Source organism: Helianthus annuus, chromosome 9 (assembly GCF_002127325.2).
Source record: "Helianthus annuus cultivar XRQ/B chromosome 9, HanXRQr2.0-SUNRISE, whole genome shotgun sequence".
Taxonomy (NCBI): Eukaryota; Viridiplantae; Streptophyta; class Magnoliopsida; order Asterales; family Asteraceae; genus Helianthus; species Helianthus annuus.
In genome coordinates this window covers 13289615-13304442 of record NC_035441.2, presented here as the reverse complement: position 1 = coordinate 13304442, position 14828 = coordinate 13289615, and the positions used below count along the sequence as shown (strand labels likewise).

The following is a 14828-nucleotide window of genomic DNA, read 5'->3' as shown; positions in this document are numbered from 1 at the left end:
AACAAGTGCAAAAGTGCGAAAATAATCAAAGGTTATACTAATACACGAGTCGGATCCAAGTGATTCATCTTGTCTATCTGTTTTTATTTTATTTTTATTTTTCAGCATTTAGTTAGTTTTTATTTTCTTAGTTTAAAAACATTTTTCTAACTTTTTGATTTGATTAGACGTTGAGGATAAACCGGTACTAAAAGCTCTTGTGTCCTTGGACGACCTCGGTATCTTACCAACACTATACTACGTCCACGATGGGTGCACTTGCCCATATGTGTGTTTAGTGTTAGTGAATATCGTGTTTTATAAATTTAAAACTTGGCTAAAGGTGTAAAAAAGGGTTTAATTATACATTAAAAATATATTACACTACACACGCATCACAGATGCAACGCCCATTGGTACCCCACTTCCGCAGAATCACGGGATTACTCCGGATTTGAAGGGTGAAAGCGTCAACTCCTCCTATTATCGTGCCATGATCGGATCTCTCATGTATCTTACTGCTTCAAGGCCTGACATCATGTATCCAACGTGCCTGCTTGCAAGATATCAAGCCAATCCAAAGGCCTCTCATTTGTCAGCTGCTAAAAGGATTTTTCGCTATTTGAAGGGATGCCCAGACACCGGTCTTTGGTACCCTAGGGATGATAGCTTTGATTTGACTGCATACAGTGATTCTGATTTCGGCGGTTGCAAAATTGACGGCAAATCAACAACAGCAGGATGTCAATTCTTAGGAAATCGCCTAGTTACGTGGCAGTGCAAGAAGCAAACGTGTGTTTCTACATCAACCTGTGAAGCAGAATACATTGCTGCCTCCAGTTGTTGCTCCCAAGTCTTGTGGATACAACAACAAATGCGCGACTATGGTTTTGAATTCCTATCTACTCCTATTTTTGTTGATAACAATGCTACCTTACAGATCACTAGAAATCCTGTGCAGCATTCCAAGACCAAACACATCGAAATTAAATATCACTTCATACGCGATGTTGTTCATATCCCCATCGATCACCAACGTGCCGACCTGTTTACAAAAGCATTTGATAAATCACGGTTTGATTATCTACTTTTGGTCAATGGCATTAAGGTGATACCCGAGTAAACCTCTTTGGCTAATCGTTTTTGTAAATATTTTCTTTCAAAAATTCTAAAAAAAATACAAAAAATACAAAAAGATTTTCACTTTCGTAATCTTTTAGCATTTTAGGGGGAGAAAATTTCAAGAAAATACAAAAACATTGGAAAAACTCAAAAATCCAAAAAGATGTCTTTATGTTCTTTCCTTTTGTTTGAAAAATTCAAAAATAAAACAAAAAAATAGAAAACCCAAAAATGAGTTTCTTGGAAAATGGAAGGTGATGATATTCACTGGTGTGGTCGGTCAACATGGTTAAAAACGTTAAACAAATGATAAGTATCTCTTCTAACGATGTATCGGTAGGCTCACAATCAAACTAAAATGTGCAGGATGATACAAACCTAACAGACTTCAAGTCAGGTGGGCACCATTCATTGGCATATGGTCTTGGTACCGAAATTTCGTTTGATAGATTGCCGAGGTTCTGTGATATTCGGTCTTTATGCTGCTTATCATCTGGCTATCATGGTTGTATCTTTTACCGAAAAAAAAAACAGGGACGCAAGTCTAGATCTTCCATGATACCATACATACGTGTACATATTGCATTCGACCTCAATAAGTGATCAACAATCACATCTCCAACAAAATAAGTGATAAAATATCACATCTATTCGGGAGTCAAGTTCGTCTCTCTACTGTACGAAAGTACTGACCTGTTCACGGACATGCTCCTGTGCCCTCATGCATATGAAAATCAAGTTCCTCATCAATAAGTGATTCTATCACATAGGGCTTGTTTTCAAATCAAAATAAGTGAGTATCTCACATCTTTATACGGTCAAACAGATGATAATCGGTATACTCACCGGTAAGATGAATTCTCGTGCATACCTTGATACGGGAATGTGTCGTGAAGTGGATTCACATCGACTTGTAAGTATAATCCTTACCGTAAAGCGTATCTCCTAAGTGTGATTACGTTTGATAAGCATGAGTTTATGTGGACAACAATACCGATAATCGAGGTAGTATACTTATCAAGAACTTTAAACAGAAATCAAATCATGTTGACTAAGACCGTAAGCTGGTATGATTCCTTATCCTTGAAACTCGCAAAAGTTGCACTTGTACAGTTGTTTATCATTTCCAATTACATTTAGTTTAGTTTTCCGCATTTTAACCTTGCTTGTAGTGTAGTGTGTAAGTTTGGTTTTGATTATGCCAAAGTTGTTGCTTGGTGTTTATGACCGGAAGCCTGAAACCTACTTCATAAAACGTCCTTGTAATTTGAAAACTCAAACTGGATGTCAAAATGGTAAATTGATAAAACCTGTGTTCAGTATGAAAAATGTTTCATGCCTTGGTGATTTTGAAAAGGATGTCGACGAATCAAAACATAGTCGACGAAACAGATCCTTATCGACGAAACAGAATTTGGTCAAACTCAATGTGTAAGCTTTGGTCAACCTTTGGTCAACCTGTTGTGTTCGACGAAACAGACTGTCTCGTCGAGGTGATGACGAAACGGAAGAGCCCACTTCTGTTTCGCCATGGGCTAAATTGACAGGCCCAGTACCAGGCCCAAGTCTCAGGTTCGTCGAAGCCCAAAAATTCCGTTTCGTCGAGATCTGTTTCGCCGATAAAGTGGGTCGGTGTATATAAGTCAAATCTGTCAGTTCCTTCTTCACTTTTTCAAACCACTTGAGTTTAACTGTTCATCTTCTCTCCAAACACTCAAAACCCCATACTTTCGGTTACCCCATTTCTCACTAAAATCATCCGATTTTCATCAACATCTCATAAAACTCAAAGGTGCAAACATGTTCACACTTTTATTTTACATATTATTGAACCGTCGATTTTTCTTTGGAAACCATCGGAGACCCTCTGTGACCATGTGTTCTTTGATACTTCATGTTTAAATGTTGATCTTGTTGTGTTTTGCTTCTATATATGGTAACTCTAAGTGCTTGTATGTTTGTTTTGCCTCTGATTCGGGTTTGGGTTTGTATTGAAAAATAGGGGATTAAGGTTTGTAGTGGGTTTACCATATCGAACGAGTTTTTAACAGAAAGTCACATCCCTATTTGTTTTTGGGCATGATTTGTACTTGGTTTGGGATAAACAAGTAACTGTTGATAAGTTATTGTGATCTGCACTTCGTTTAAACCCCATACGGCGAAACACCCAAATTTCAAACCCTAACTCTGGCGAATCAGATAGTCGGCGAATCAGATGATTGGCGAAACAGACTGTCTGCGAATCAGAATAGTCAACGAAACGGAGATGGTCAAACATCCTTCTGTTTCGTCGATGATATGATTGGCGAAACAGAATGGTCAACGAATCAGAACTGGTCAACTACCAAATTCTGTTTCGTCAAGCTTATCTCTGTTTCGTCGAAGACCTAATCGACGAAACGCAGAAGGGTCAACGAATTAGAACTGGTCAACTGTAAATCTCTGTTTCGTCGAGCCAACTTCTGTTTCGTCGAGTGAATCCTGTTTCGTCGTCCATGCCTTAGAAAATTTCACAGTTGGCAGTGTGTTCACAGTAGACATGGTTTGACAGTTAACCTGTCAAGTGGATACATGAATTTGTATCCATACATGTCTATATGCATATGTAAGTGATTGTTGCTTATTGTGGACGTTTTCAAATTGCAGATGGCACCGAAAGAAGGAAAAAGGAAGCATGCAACAAAGAAGGAAAACAAAACTGAGGAGGAGATAATGTCCGAAAAACGCCATAATCAGATTGCCTACTTGGACCCGGATGAAAAACTTGATGAATTGAAAGAAATCACTAGGTGGATCAGGGAGTCTCGAATAAACTATGTCGTTACGTTCTCGACGCCTGTGTACAAGTCACTTATCAAGGCGTTCTGGGATTCAGCGAACGTTGTGCAAATATATGGGAAAGACGTTATCAGAGGACGTGTGAACAATGTGGATGTGATCGTATCTCTGGATATTCTGAATGAAGTTCTTCAATTACAAGATAGTCCGGACGCTCCAGATTCTGTTTCGATTGTGTGTACGCGAGGCTGCTTGCTACGCATGAAATGTACCGGAGACATCTTTAGCGCGCAAATCAATAAAGGTGATCTGCCGTTACGATACAAATTTCTGCTACACATTCTCATCCAGTGCCTCAGCAATAGACGTGCCGGTTATGACATGGCTGGCAACGATCTAGTCGGTGTGATCGTGGCCTTGGTGCTAAACAAACCATTTAGCATCTCAAGGTACATCTTTGGCAAAATGAAAGAAAACTTGACAAGAACTGGGAGGAACAGAACAATTGGGAACAAGTTCTGGATGTATCCTTGAGTCCTTCAAATGGTTATGAATGTTCAACATCCAGATCTTCCTAAAGCCGACAACGATGTTCTGAAGAGAGGCAATGAACTTCAATTCTTTAAGGATTATTAAGAATCTTGCGCACAAAAGATACACGGAAAGCAATCCTCCAAGAAAGTTGTTTGGTGCTCTGGGTGATACTGCATACGTTGCTCCTGAAGAGAACAAATGGCGTCACAATGATAGTGAATCAGATGATGAAGAACCTGAGTTGAAGAGGAGAATGAGTGAAAAGTTTGGTCCTGAACCAGATGTGTCTGGTGAATCGGAAAGTGATAGTGGTGATGAAGGTGGTGATGGTGGTGATGCTGGTGCCGTTGGTGCATCAAGTGTTGGAACTACTGGTGGCACATCAGCTGGTGGTACATCTGTGGGTGGTACCTCAGCAGGGGGAGTGTCAGCAGGTGACACATCAGCCGGTGGTGATGATGAGGCTGATTCTGACTCTGATGATGATCTTTTGCTCGAACCGGGATACGAGATGTATCTGGATGAACGCGGTGTAAAAAGATACAGGAAGATCAGACAAGAAGATGATCCGGAATATGTTCCTTCTGATCCTGAAACGAAACGTGCAAGGAAAAGGAAAGCAGAAAAGTCTGCAGAACATCACAAAAGGAAGAAGTCTCGAAGATACTTAAGTACCTCCTCACGAGGATCTGTGCCACAAACTCCTGTTCCAGAACCACCAGTGATATCATCACCTCCTGCAGCTCAAACTGTATCTCCTCAAGTTATTCCACAACGATCCATGGCTGAAGCGATTAGAGCAACAACCTCTCAGCCGAGTGGTGAACGTCAGAGGATCTTCCTGGAAATGACTCAAGAGGAGAAGAATAACTTTCTATTCTCTCATCTTGAAGCAGCGGCAGGTCGTATCCAAAGGCAAACAGACTTTATCAGGATCACGAAAAAGGATCAAATCACTCATCAGGTGGACATTGATAGGTTGAAGTCCACGGTTGGCGAACAACAAGCTACAATCCAACGCCAACAAGCAGAGATCGATTTTCTTAAGGCTGAAAATGTATGGTTGAAAGCTGCCGAAGCAGAAAGAGATAGAAGGAGTTCGGTTCTCCAAAAGCTGGCTGAAGACCTGAAAGGTCGATGTGACTACATGAAGGAATGGTATGAGTCACAAAACACAACTATAGCTGAAGGTGTGAAAAAGATAACTGGTGGGTATGACTTCCTTCGAAAGCGAGTTGCGACTCTGTGGGAAGACAGGTGTAAACAGCAAGAAATTATGCGAAAGAGGGATGAGGATCCAGAAGATCAAGGAAACCCAGATCCTTCTGCTACAACACAACAGCCCCCAGCTACTACATCCTCTGCTATAATCGTTTATCAACCGCCAGTGATAGGGTCATCTCATACAACATCCAGCGGAACAGTTGGTGAAGAACAACTACTTGAAGCTTTGGCTAGTACATCCCCTGTCCCTAGTTCAGCTGATCTGGCGTTGCAGGTTGTGCATCCGGTTACCGGAGAATCTCTTGAAGAGGGTGAGATTGTTGAAGATCTCTCGCATCGACAGATGATTACTTTGAAAGCAATGCGAGACGTTAATGATGATGAAATTGAAAAGATGCCGAGTGAGCCGGAATCTACAAATGTGGAGAACATCGATGAGATTGTCTTCGAGGGTGATGTGAAGAAGTCGTCGTATGTTAGACAAGATGGTACTGAGTTCGCCCCGTTTGACGAAGACTGGTTGAAAGACAATGTAGAAGACATTGACGAGCATCTGAAGAACCGCGATTCATCAGAAAATGCCACCGATGCATTCTCCCTGTGGCGTCAACGGTTCTTGTCAAAAGCTGCCAAACCTATGCCTGAGGCTACTCAAGTTGACTACTTATGGTTTGAGAAGGTGAAGCCCAACGGGAGAATCCTGTGTTGGATGTTTGTTAAGGAGATACATTGTGTTGCAATCAAGCGGGAGTTTGGGATCCAGTACTTTCGATCTTTACTGAGCATTCTATCTTTGCCATTTTATGATGTGGCCGCTTTGGCAAAGATAGATCTCATAAATCGTTCAAAATATGATGGTGCGACGTTATTTGAACGATTGATTAGAATGAACAAGAAATCGGGGTGGAAAGACAAGTCTTACAAGCCTCAGTTCCCCAGGCATCAACAGATAAAGTTCACTCTTGATCCGGAAACCAACACCGGTAGATAAAGCTTGTGTACGAGCCGGTGAAAGTGGTAGAAAAGATTCCATTGATGCCAATGAAGCAAGATTTTCTTGGTGATATGCGCTTATGGTGCTATGATTCCGACACTCATGAGGCAGTTATCGTGTTTAATGGTGATCAGGAGATCTTCAGGATGCTGGATCCAATGTGGTTGGTCAATATGTCTGCATCCGACATCAACAAGTTGTACCGGCATGATATATTTTATGAAGACAAGGACGCACACCAGGCGTTAAAGTTTCAGCGCGTCGCTTGTTACTGTTGCTACAGGGGAATACATTCGGGCAGTTCCTGGTCCGAACGTCACTGAAGAAGGTAGATATGAAGACCGAAGACGAGTAACAGACAAGGGGGAGTTTGTTGATGCATTTTTGTGTCTGTCACTAGTCTTGTACGTTACGTTGTATTTTGTACGGTCTTTTATCAATTATCGAGTCTGTATTCGCAGTCGACCAAGTCGGATATCCTCCTATCCGCTTGTGTCCGACTTATTTGTCTCCTTTGTAATGTAATGGTCGTAAAACAATGCATGTTGCATGTTAAGGGTAATTCTGTCATTATGTAAATGTTGTTTGTGCCTTTCTGTTTGATGTCTGTTTGCAGCAAACAGATCATCTTTTGCAGCCTTCGACGAAACAGGTCTGTTTCGTCGAACTCATGTCGACGAAACAGACCTTTGATAGTTTGTTTCTGTTTCGTCAAAGTCAACGACGAATCATATGTGATTCGCCGACTGTTGGGCTTAATTCTTGGGCTTTGTTCTGTTTCGTCGGCCCAAGACTTGTTTCGTCGAGATCTTAGCCCAGCTGCTATAAATAGGCACATTCTGTCACAAGTTAGAACTTAGAGATGAGAGAATACCCTGCAAGTCTGTGAACTGTGTTTGTATCAGTTTGTTCATTCTCATCCAGTTAATCAAACGAGTGTGTTTCTTTGGTTAACCATTGTGTGTTACTTTGTTCTATGTTTGATTTGGCTTAGTTAAGTGGATTCCGCACACTTAACTTTGTTTGTTATAAACAAGGCTTTGGTAGTGAAAATCGATCCTTCGATTTCGGGACCTACAAAAACCAAGCACGAGGTGCTTGTTTTAGACCATAGAGAGCACGATTGAGTTTGCACACATGATTGGGTTTGTTTGGATCTTCAAAGCCGGGAGGTTGTTCCATGAAAACCGTTTCGGTTAAGTGGCCATTTAGGAAAGCATTGTTTACGTCTAACTGACGTAGTTTCCACTTGTTGATTGTGGCAAGGGTTAGGACAACACGGATGGTAGCGGATTTGACTACCGGACTAAAGGTATGTGAAAAGTCGAGTCCCGGTATTTGAGTGAAGCCTTGAGCTACAAGACGGGCTTTGTAGCGATCAAGAGAGCCGTCAGATTTATATTTGATCCTATAAATCCATTTGGAACCAATGATGTTGGTGTGTGATGGTCGAGGAACAAGATGCCATGTGATATGTTTATAATTACACATATTTTTCGTATCAAATTCCTTACATTCTTATGATTTTGGATGTGGTTTTCTCGCGATTTGGATACTTAATTGTTTAAATTATGGATTTGCAGGAATTGATGATGAACCTGCTAATTTCGCGGTGAAAACGGAAGAAAAATGGTGCAGCGAAAGGAACACGGAAAGACGTGTCGGAAAAGCAAGAAAAAAATAAAATAATGCTGTACAGGACCCTTTACGGACCGTAAGACCTGGTCTTTACGGTCCGCAAAGGGTGGGCGCGCTCCCGATTAACCTAAAAGCCTTACGGACCATAAAGCCTTATCCATACGGTTCGTAAGCGAGTCGGTTTTCGCAAAAAAAATTATAAATCAAGGCAGCCGACTAGGGTTTAATCATTCACGCAACACGGGCGACATTGGAGCATTCTTGGACGATTGTGAGGCATCTTGAAGCTGTGCAAGAGTCTTGGAAGCTTTTCGGTTCGAGTTTGGAGCGTTTCGGGTTCGTTAAACATTAGTTTTTCGGTTTCTTTTCGTCTTGAACTATGAATTCAGTTGTTTCCAGACCTTGTTTTGTTGATTTATTGAATATTATGAGTAGCTAAACTTCACAACTACCTAGGTTTTGATGAACTAGAAGATTGTAATGCGTTTGTGACATGTTTTCGGTTAATTGATGTGATTTACATAACTTGGCTTTGATATTAATCTTGATATTGCATGTTGGTATATTTTGATTGTTTTATTAGTCAATAAATTCAGCGGTTTAGGCACGAAGAAATTCCCCCTAGACTTAGGATTTAATTTAATTCGGTTATCTTAGGATTTTCGGGTTGAATATTGTGTTGAGAAATTGACCAAGTTGATTAATAATTAAAATCACGATATTAAAACTTGCATCCTCATCTTGTGACTCGAAAGACGATTAGGGTGAGCTAGGTTATTAGCTAATTATTGGTGGGTAGATTGGGTGACCGATAGCTCGGGCTCATTTATTGCATCGTAATTAGGGTTTCCTAGGATTTTAATTATCAACGTTGGGTTTGCTTTGCGATTGTGGGATTCTCTCTCAACATTATTGTCTCTGGGGTCAAAAGGATTATGTTTACGTAGGATTTGGTATCGATAGCTCGAGCCTGTTCGTTCTAGCACTTCACATTTAGTCTTGCTTTCTTGTTTGGGACATCTCTAGCGGGGGGTCAATCGAGGGAAATAGATATTTAACCATTATCATTGTCACGTTAGCATTGCATGATTCTAGGGATTCGACACCTAGGTAGCCTTTATCTCATATATATTTGATCACAATTTGCTCACGTGTTTGCTTCGTTTGCTCGTTTTGTTTCCTATGTTTTCTTGCTTATTTTAGTTGTTAAATAATTATTCAAAATCACTCAAAACAAATCTAAAAATTTGACTACTTATTCGATAGAGGTTCAGTATCTAGAGTTTGCATATAGTGTCCACGGATTGATATCCGGTCTTGCCATCTACACTACACTGCGACCGGTGCACTTGCCGATTGTGTGTGGTTTAGGTTGTGATTCCATTTTTAAAACTTGTTCGAATTTAATATACACATTTTCACACATCAAGTTTTTGGCGCCGTTGTCGGGGACACTGGCATTTTAGAGAACGACCCGAGTCGTCTATTTAGTTGTTTATTTACTTTCATAGATTTCCATTGCCTTTAGGTGCCTTTTGCTTGCAATTTGTGCCTTTAGGGTTAGATTTGCTTTAGTACTTTGATTAGATTTCTTCTCATTGTATGCACCACACTCGTTCACAGGGGCCACCTTCGTTTGCTGCTTCGTCTGAGCCCGAGCGAGATTTCCACGAGCGCCTTCGCATTTCCCGAGCTAGTCAGGTACACACTTCATCTTCTGCTTCTACTATGGGTGACAACGAAGCCCCAGCTAGGAGAGTCGTCACAGACTACGCCAGGCCGAACGCGGCCAATGCTCGTTCCAGCATTACCCGACCCGCTATCGGGGTTAATCGCTGGTAGATTCCACCCCAGATCATCACGATGGTTACGAACACCATCCAATTCCATGGACTACCTTCTGAGGACCCGAATGTCCATCTCTCGCGCTTTTCAGCTATCTGCGATACGTTCCAGGACCAAGGTGTCACCGAGGATGCCTGCAAGCTGCGCCTATTTCCATTCTCGCTCGCTGACCGCGCCCATGCTTGGTTGGAATCCCTTCCTGCGGGATCCATTACTACTTGGGCCGGTATGAAAGAAAAATTCTTAGGTAAGTATTTCCCTCCTTCCAAAACCGCTCGTGTGAGGAGCATGATCCAAGAGTTTCGTCAAAAGGAGGGAGATTCATTCTACGAGACATGGGAGCGTTTCAAGGAGTTATTACTCAAGTGTCCTCATCAGGGATTTGAGGATTGGGCTTTAGTTGAGAGGTTCTATCATGGAGTGATGCCCACTACGAGGAATATGCTGAACACTACTGCCGGTGGCAATCTTCTGACCGCCAGGACACCTGATGAGTGCATGGATATGTTCGAGGATATAGCGATGAGTAGCTACGAGTTTCCTGAGTCTAGAGATTCATCCACTACACATAGAGGAGTGCACAAGGTCGATGAGGTCACCAGGATGCAAGCACAGATTGATGCTTTGAAGCAGCAGGTGAGAGATATGAAGGTACAGAAGGAGCAACTATGCGAGATATGCACTGGTAGGCATGACACGACCGCGTGTCCTATTGCCCCTACTGAGACACTAGAGCAGGTAGAGTTTGTGGGAAATCGAAATCAGGGAAATTTTGGGGAGCGTTACAATTCGAATTGGAGGAACCACCCGAATTTCAGTTGGAAGAACAACCACCCACCGGGGTTTCAGCAGCGTCAGAACTTGTTTCAGGACGCAGGAGCAGGATCGAGTTCGGGTACGAATAAAAGCCCCACGTTGGAGGAGATGCTGAGGCAGAACCAGGAGACAATGAAGCAGCATCAAGAGACCCTGGTTCAGCAGACACAGTTACTGACTCAGTTCTTGACCAGAGAGGAGGCACGACATAAGGAGAACCAGTCGCGATTCTTGGAGCATGAGACTTTCATGAAGAATCAGAGCATGGCTTTCCAGAATCTTGAGAGGACTGTAGGTGCGATGTCAGAGAAGTTGAGTCAGAGACCCCTGGTGGTCTCCCTAGTAGCACTGAGGGTAATCCAAATGCCACTGCAAAGGGTGTTACTACGAGGAGCGGTCGAGGAGCTGTAGAGGTCGAGCCGGTAGTCGATGAGGACCCGGAGGTCGACGAGGTGATTGAGATGGAGACCCCTGCTGGCAAAGTGCACCCTAGGCTGCGCCCAACAAGTACAGCACAGTCCAGCGGGTCTCTAGTAGAGAAGAAGGATGCAGAGAAGGAGCCGATGAGGGTGTACAAGCCGACACCCCCTTACCCTGGTTGGTTAGTGAAGGGTAAGGACGCGGAGCAGTATGGTCGTTTCATGGAGATGCTGAAGAAGTTACACGTGAACATCCCGCTCGTCGAGGCTTTGGCGAAGATGCCAAAGTATGCGAAGTTTTTGAAGGATCTTCTTACGAATAAGAAGAAATTAGAGGATCTTTTGACTGTCACCCTGAGTGAGGAGTGTTCTGCTGTCGTGCAGAACAAGCTGCCAAAGAAAATGACTGATCCTGGTAGCTTTACCATCCCATGTCTGATTGGGAATCTTACTGTCAGCAATGCGCTTGCTGACCTAGGTGCTAGCATAAATCTCATGCCCTATTCCATTTTTGCTAAGCTTGACCTAGGAGAGCCTTCCCCTACGCGCATGAGTATTCAGCTCGCCGATCGATCGGTGAAGTTTCCTAGGGGCATCGTGGAGAACATGTTGGTGAAGGTCGACAAATTCGTGTTTCCAGTTGACTTCGTCATCCTTGACATGGAGGAGGACTCTGAGGTCCCACTAATATTAGGAGGTCCATTCCTTGCCACGGCACGAGCACTCATTGACGTGTACGACGGCAAGTTGACTCTTCGAGTAGACGAGGATGAGGTCACATTCGACATTCAACGTTCTATGAGGCATACCCAGCAGCATGATGACACTCTATACTTTATCGATACTCTTATGTCACATGTGGGTGGCCTTCTCAGCGAGATTTGTGGGAGAGATGCGTCTGATACGCATGATGCTAGTATGGATGATCAGGGGAGTGAGGTCACTGAGTTAGATGTTGAGCAGGACCCTCTGTTGCAGGCTACCGAGCCTTCCCCTAGATTCGAGGTGTTTGAGGTTATCGAGGAGGAGGAGATTCCGAAGGAGAGACCGTCTGTTGAGGCACCCCCGCCCCTGGAGTTGAAGGAGTTGCCGTCTCATCTGGAGTACGCATTCTTGGGCAAGGGATCGCAGTTACCCGTCCTCATTTCTGCTGGATTGACGGAGGAGGAGAAGAAGAAGCTGATGAGTGTTTTGAGAGAGCACAAGCAGGCTATTGCGTGGAAGCTGATGGACATCAAGGGTATTAACCCTTCGTTTTGCACGCACAGGATTTTGATGGAAGAGGAGTTCAAGCCGGTGGTTCAGCCTCAGAGAAGGCTAAACCCTAATATGCAGGAGGTTGTGAAGAAAGAGGTGATTAAGTTGCTGGATGCAGGACTGATTTACCGGATTTCGGACTCTGCATGGGTGAGTCCCGTCCAGGTGGTCCCCAAGAAGGGGGGTATGACAGTGGTCGTCAATGATAGGAATGAGTTGATACCCACCCGGACCGTCACCGGCTGGCGAGTTTGCATAGTTTATCGCAGACTCAATGATGCCACGCGCAAGGATCACTTTCCTTTGCCATTCATTGATCAGATGCTGGAGCGACTGTCAGGACAGCAGTTTTATTGCTTTCTTGATGGATTCTCAGGTTATTTCTAGATCCCTATTGCACCAGAGGATCAGGAAAAGACCACATTTACATGCCCTTTTGGCACCTTCGCGTATCGACGCATGCCATTTGGGTTATGTAACGCTCCAGCCACATTTCAGCGCTGTATGGTGGCGATCTTTCACGAGTTGATCGAGGACTCCATGGAGGTGTTCATGGATGACTTTTCTGTGTTTGGGAGTTCCTTCGATCATTGTCTGCGTAATCTCGAGCGTGTGCTTACTCGATGTGAGGAGACGAACCTGATGCTTAACTGGGAGAAGTGTCATTTTATGGTTCGAGAGGGGATTGTGCTAGGGCACAAGATTTCACAGGCGGGGCTTGAGGTTGATCAAGCCAAGGTTGATGTTATTTCCAAGCTCCCGCCGCCTACTTCTGTGAAGTCGATTAGGAGTTTCTTGGGTCATGTGGGATTCTACCGCCGTTTCATCCGCGACTTTTCAAAAATTGCTCGCCCGATGACCCAGCTGCTAGAGAAGGATAGGCCATTCGTATTCGACGATGAGTGTTTGAGGGCCTTTGAGTTGATTAGGGAGAGGTTAGTGAGTGCTCCCATACTGATTGCTCCCGATTGGAGCCTCCTATTTGAGTTCATGTGCGATGCCAGCGACTTTGCTGTTGGGGCCGTTCTAGGGCAGTGTAGGGAGAAACACTTTCATCCTATTTACTACGCTAGCAAGACCCTAAACGACGCCCAAGAAAATTATACCACGATGGAGAAGGAGTTGCTGGCAGTCGTATTCGCGTGCGACAAATTCCGTTCCTATCTTGTGCTGTCAAAGACTATTATTTTCACGGATCATGCGGCTCTTCGGTACTTGTTTGCGAAGAAGGATGCGAAGCCTATGCTTATTCGATGGATTTTGCTGCTTCAGGAGTTTGATCTAGAGATTAGGGACAAGAAGGGGGCTGAGAATGTTGCTGCTGATCACCTGTCGAGATTAGAGAGCCCCGAGATAGAGAAGACTCGGGAGGATAGGATTGGGGATGAGTTTCCCCATGAGGCGTTGATGTTTTTGAAAGCCCACGAGGAAGGCTTTCCCTGGTTCGCTGATCTGGCGAATTACTTGTCTACAGGTGACCTTGTGGAGGGCATGACATATCAGCAAAAGAAGAAATTCTTTGCGGATGTCAAGCACTACATTTGGGAGGATCCGTACTTGTTTAGGATCGGTGCGGACCAGGTTATTAGGAGATGCGTGTTTGGGTCCGAGTCGCGCAGCATTATGCGACATTGTCATGAGGGACCGACTGGTGGCCATTATGGTGCTGCTTATACCGACAAACGTGTGTTTGATGCGGGTTTTTATTGGCCGACCATCTTTAGGGACGCACATGAGTTTGTGCGAAGTTGTGATGCCTGTCAGAGGACAGGAAATATCTCATCCCGTAATGAGATGCCCCAGAACCCCATTCAGGTGGTTGAGGTCTTTGATATTTGGGGTATCGATTTTATAGGTCCGTTCCCCATGTCGAGGGGGAACCGATACATCCTAGTCGCAGTGGATTATGTTTCTAAGTGGGTGGAGGTAGAGGCCTTGCCTACGAATGACGCGAGGGTTGTTGTGAGATTCTTGAGGAGGTTGTTTGCTAGGTTTGGGACACCGAAGTCCTTGATATCTGATCGAGGTACCCACTTCTGCAATTCACAGATGGAGAAGGTCTTGAAACGCTATGGGGTCACCCATCGGCTTTCGACGGCCTATCATCCACAAACAAGTGGGCAGGTGGAAAATTCGAATAGGGGGATTAAGAGGATCTTGGAGAAAACTGTCGGAAACAGTCGTATTGATTGGTCCGAGAAGTTAAGATGACGCTCTGTGGG

General features: G+C 43.8%; 1 pseudogene; it reads right to left on the bottom strand.

Annotated features, from left to right (window-relative positions):
- Positions 1 to 10402: 10402 nt before the first annotated feature.
- LOC118482458 lies at positions 10403 to 10497 on the bottom strand (annotated as a pseudogene).
- Between the last annotated feature and the right edge of the window lie 4331 nt (positions 10498 to 14828).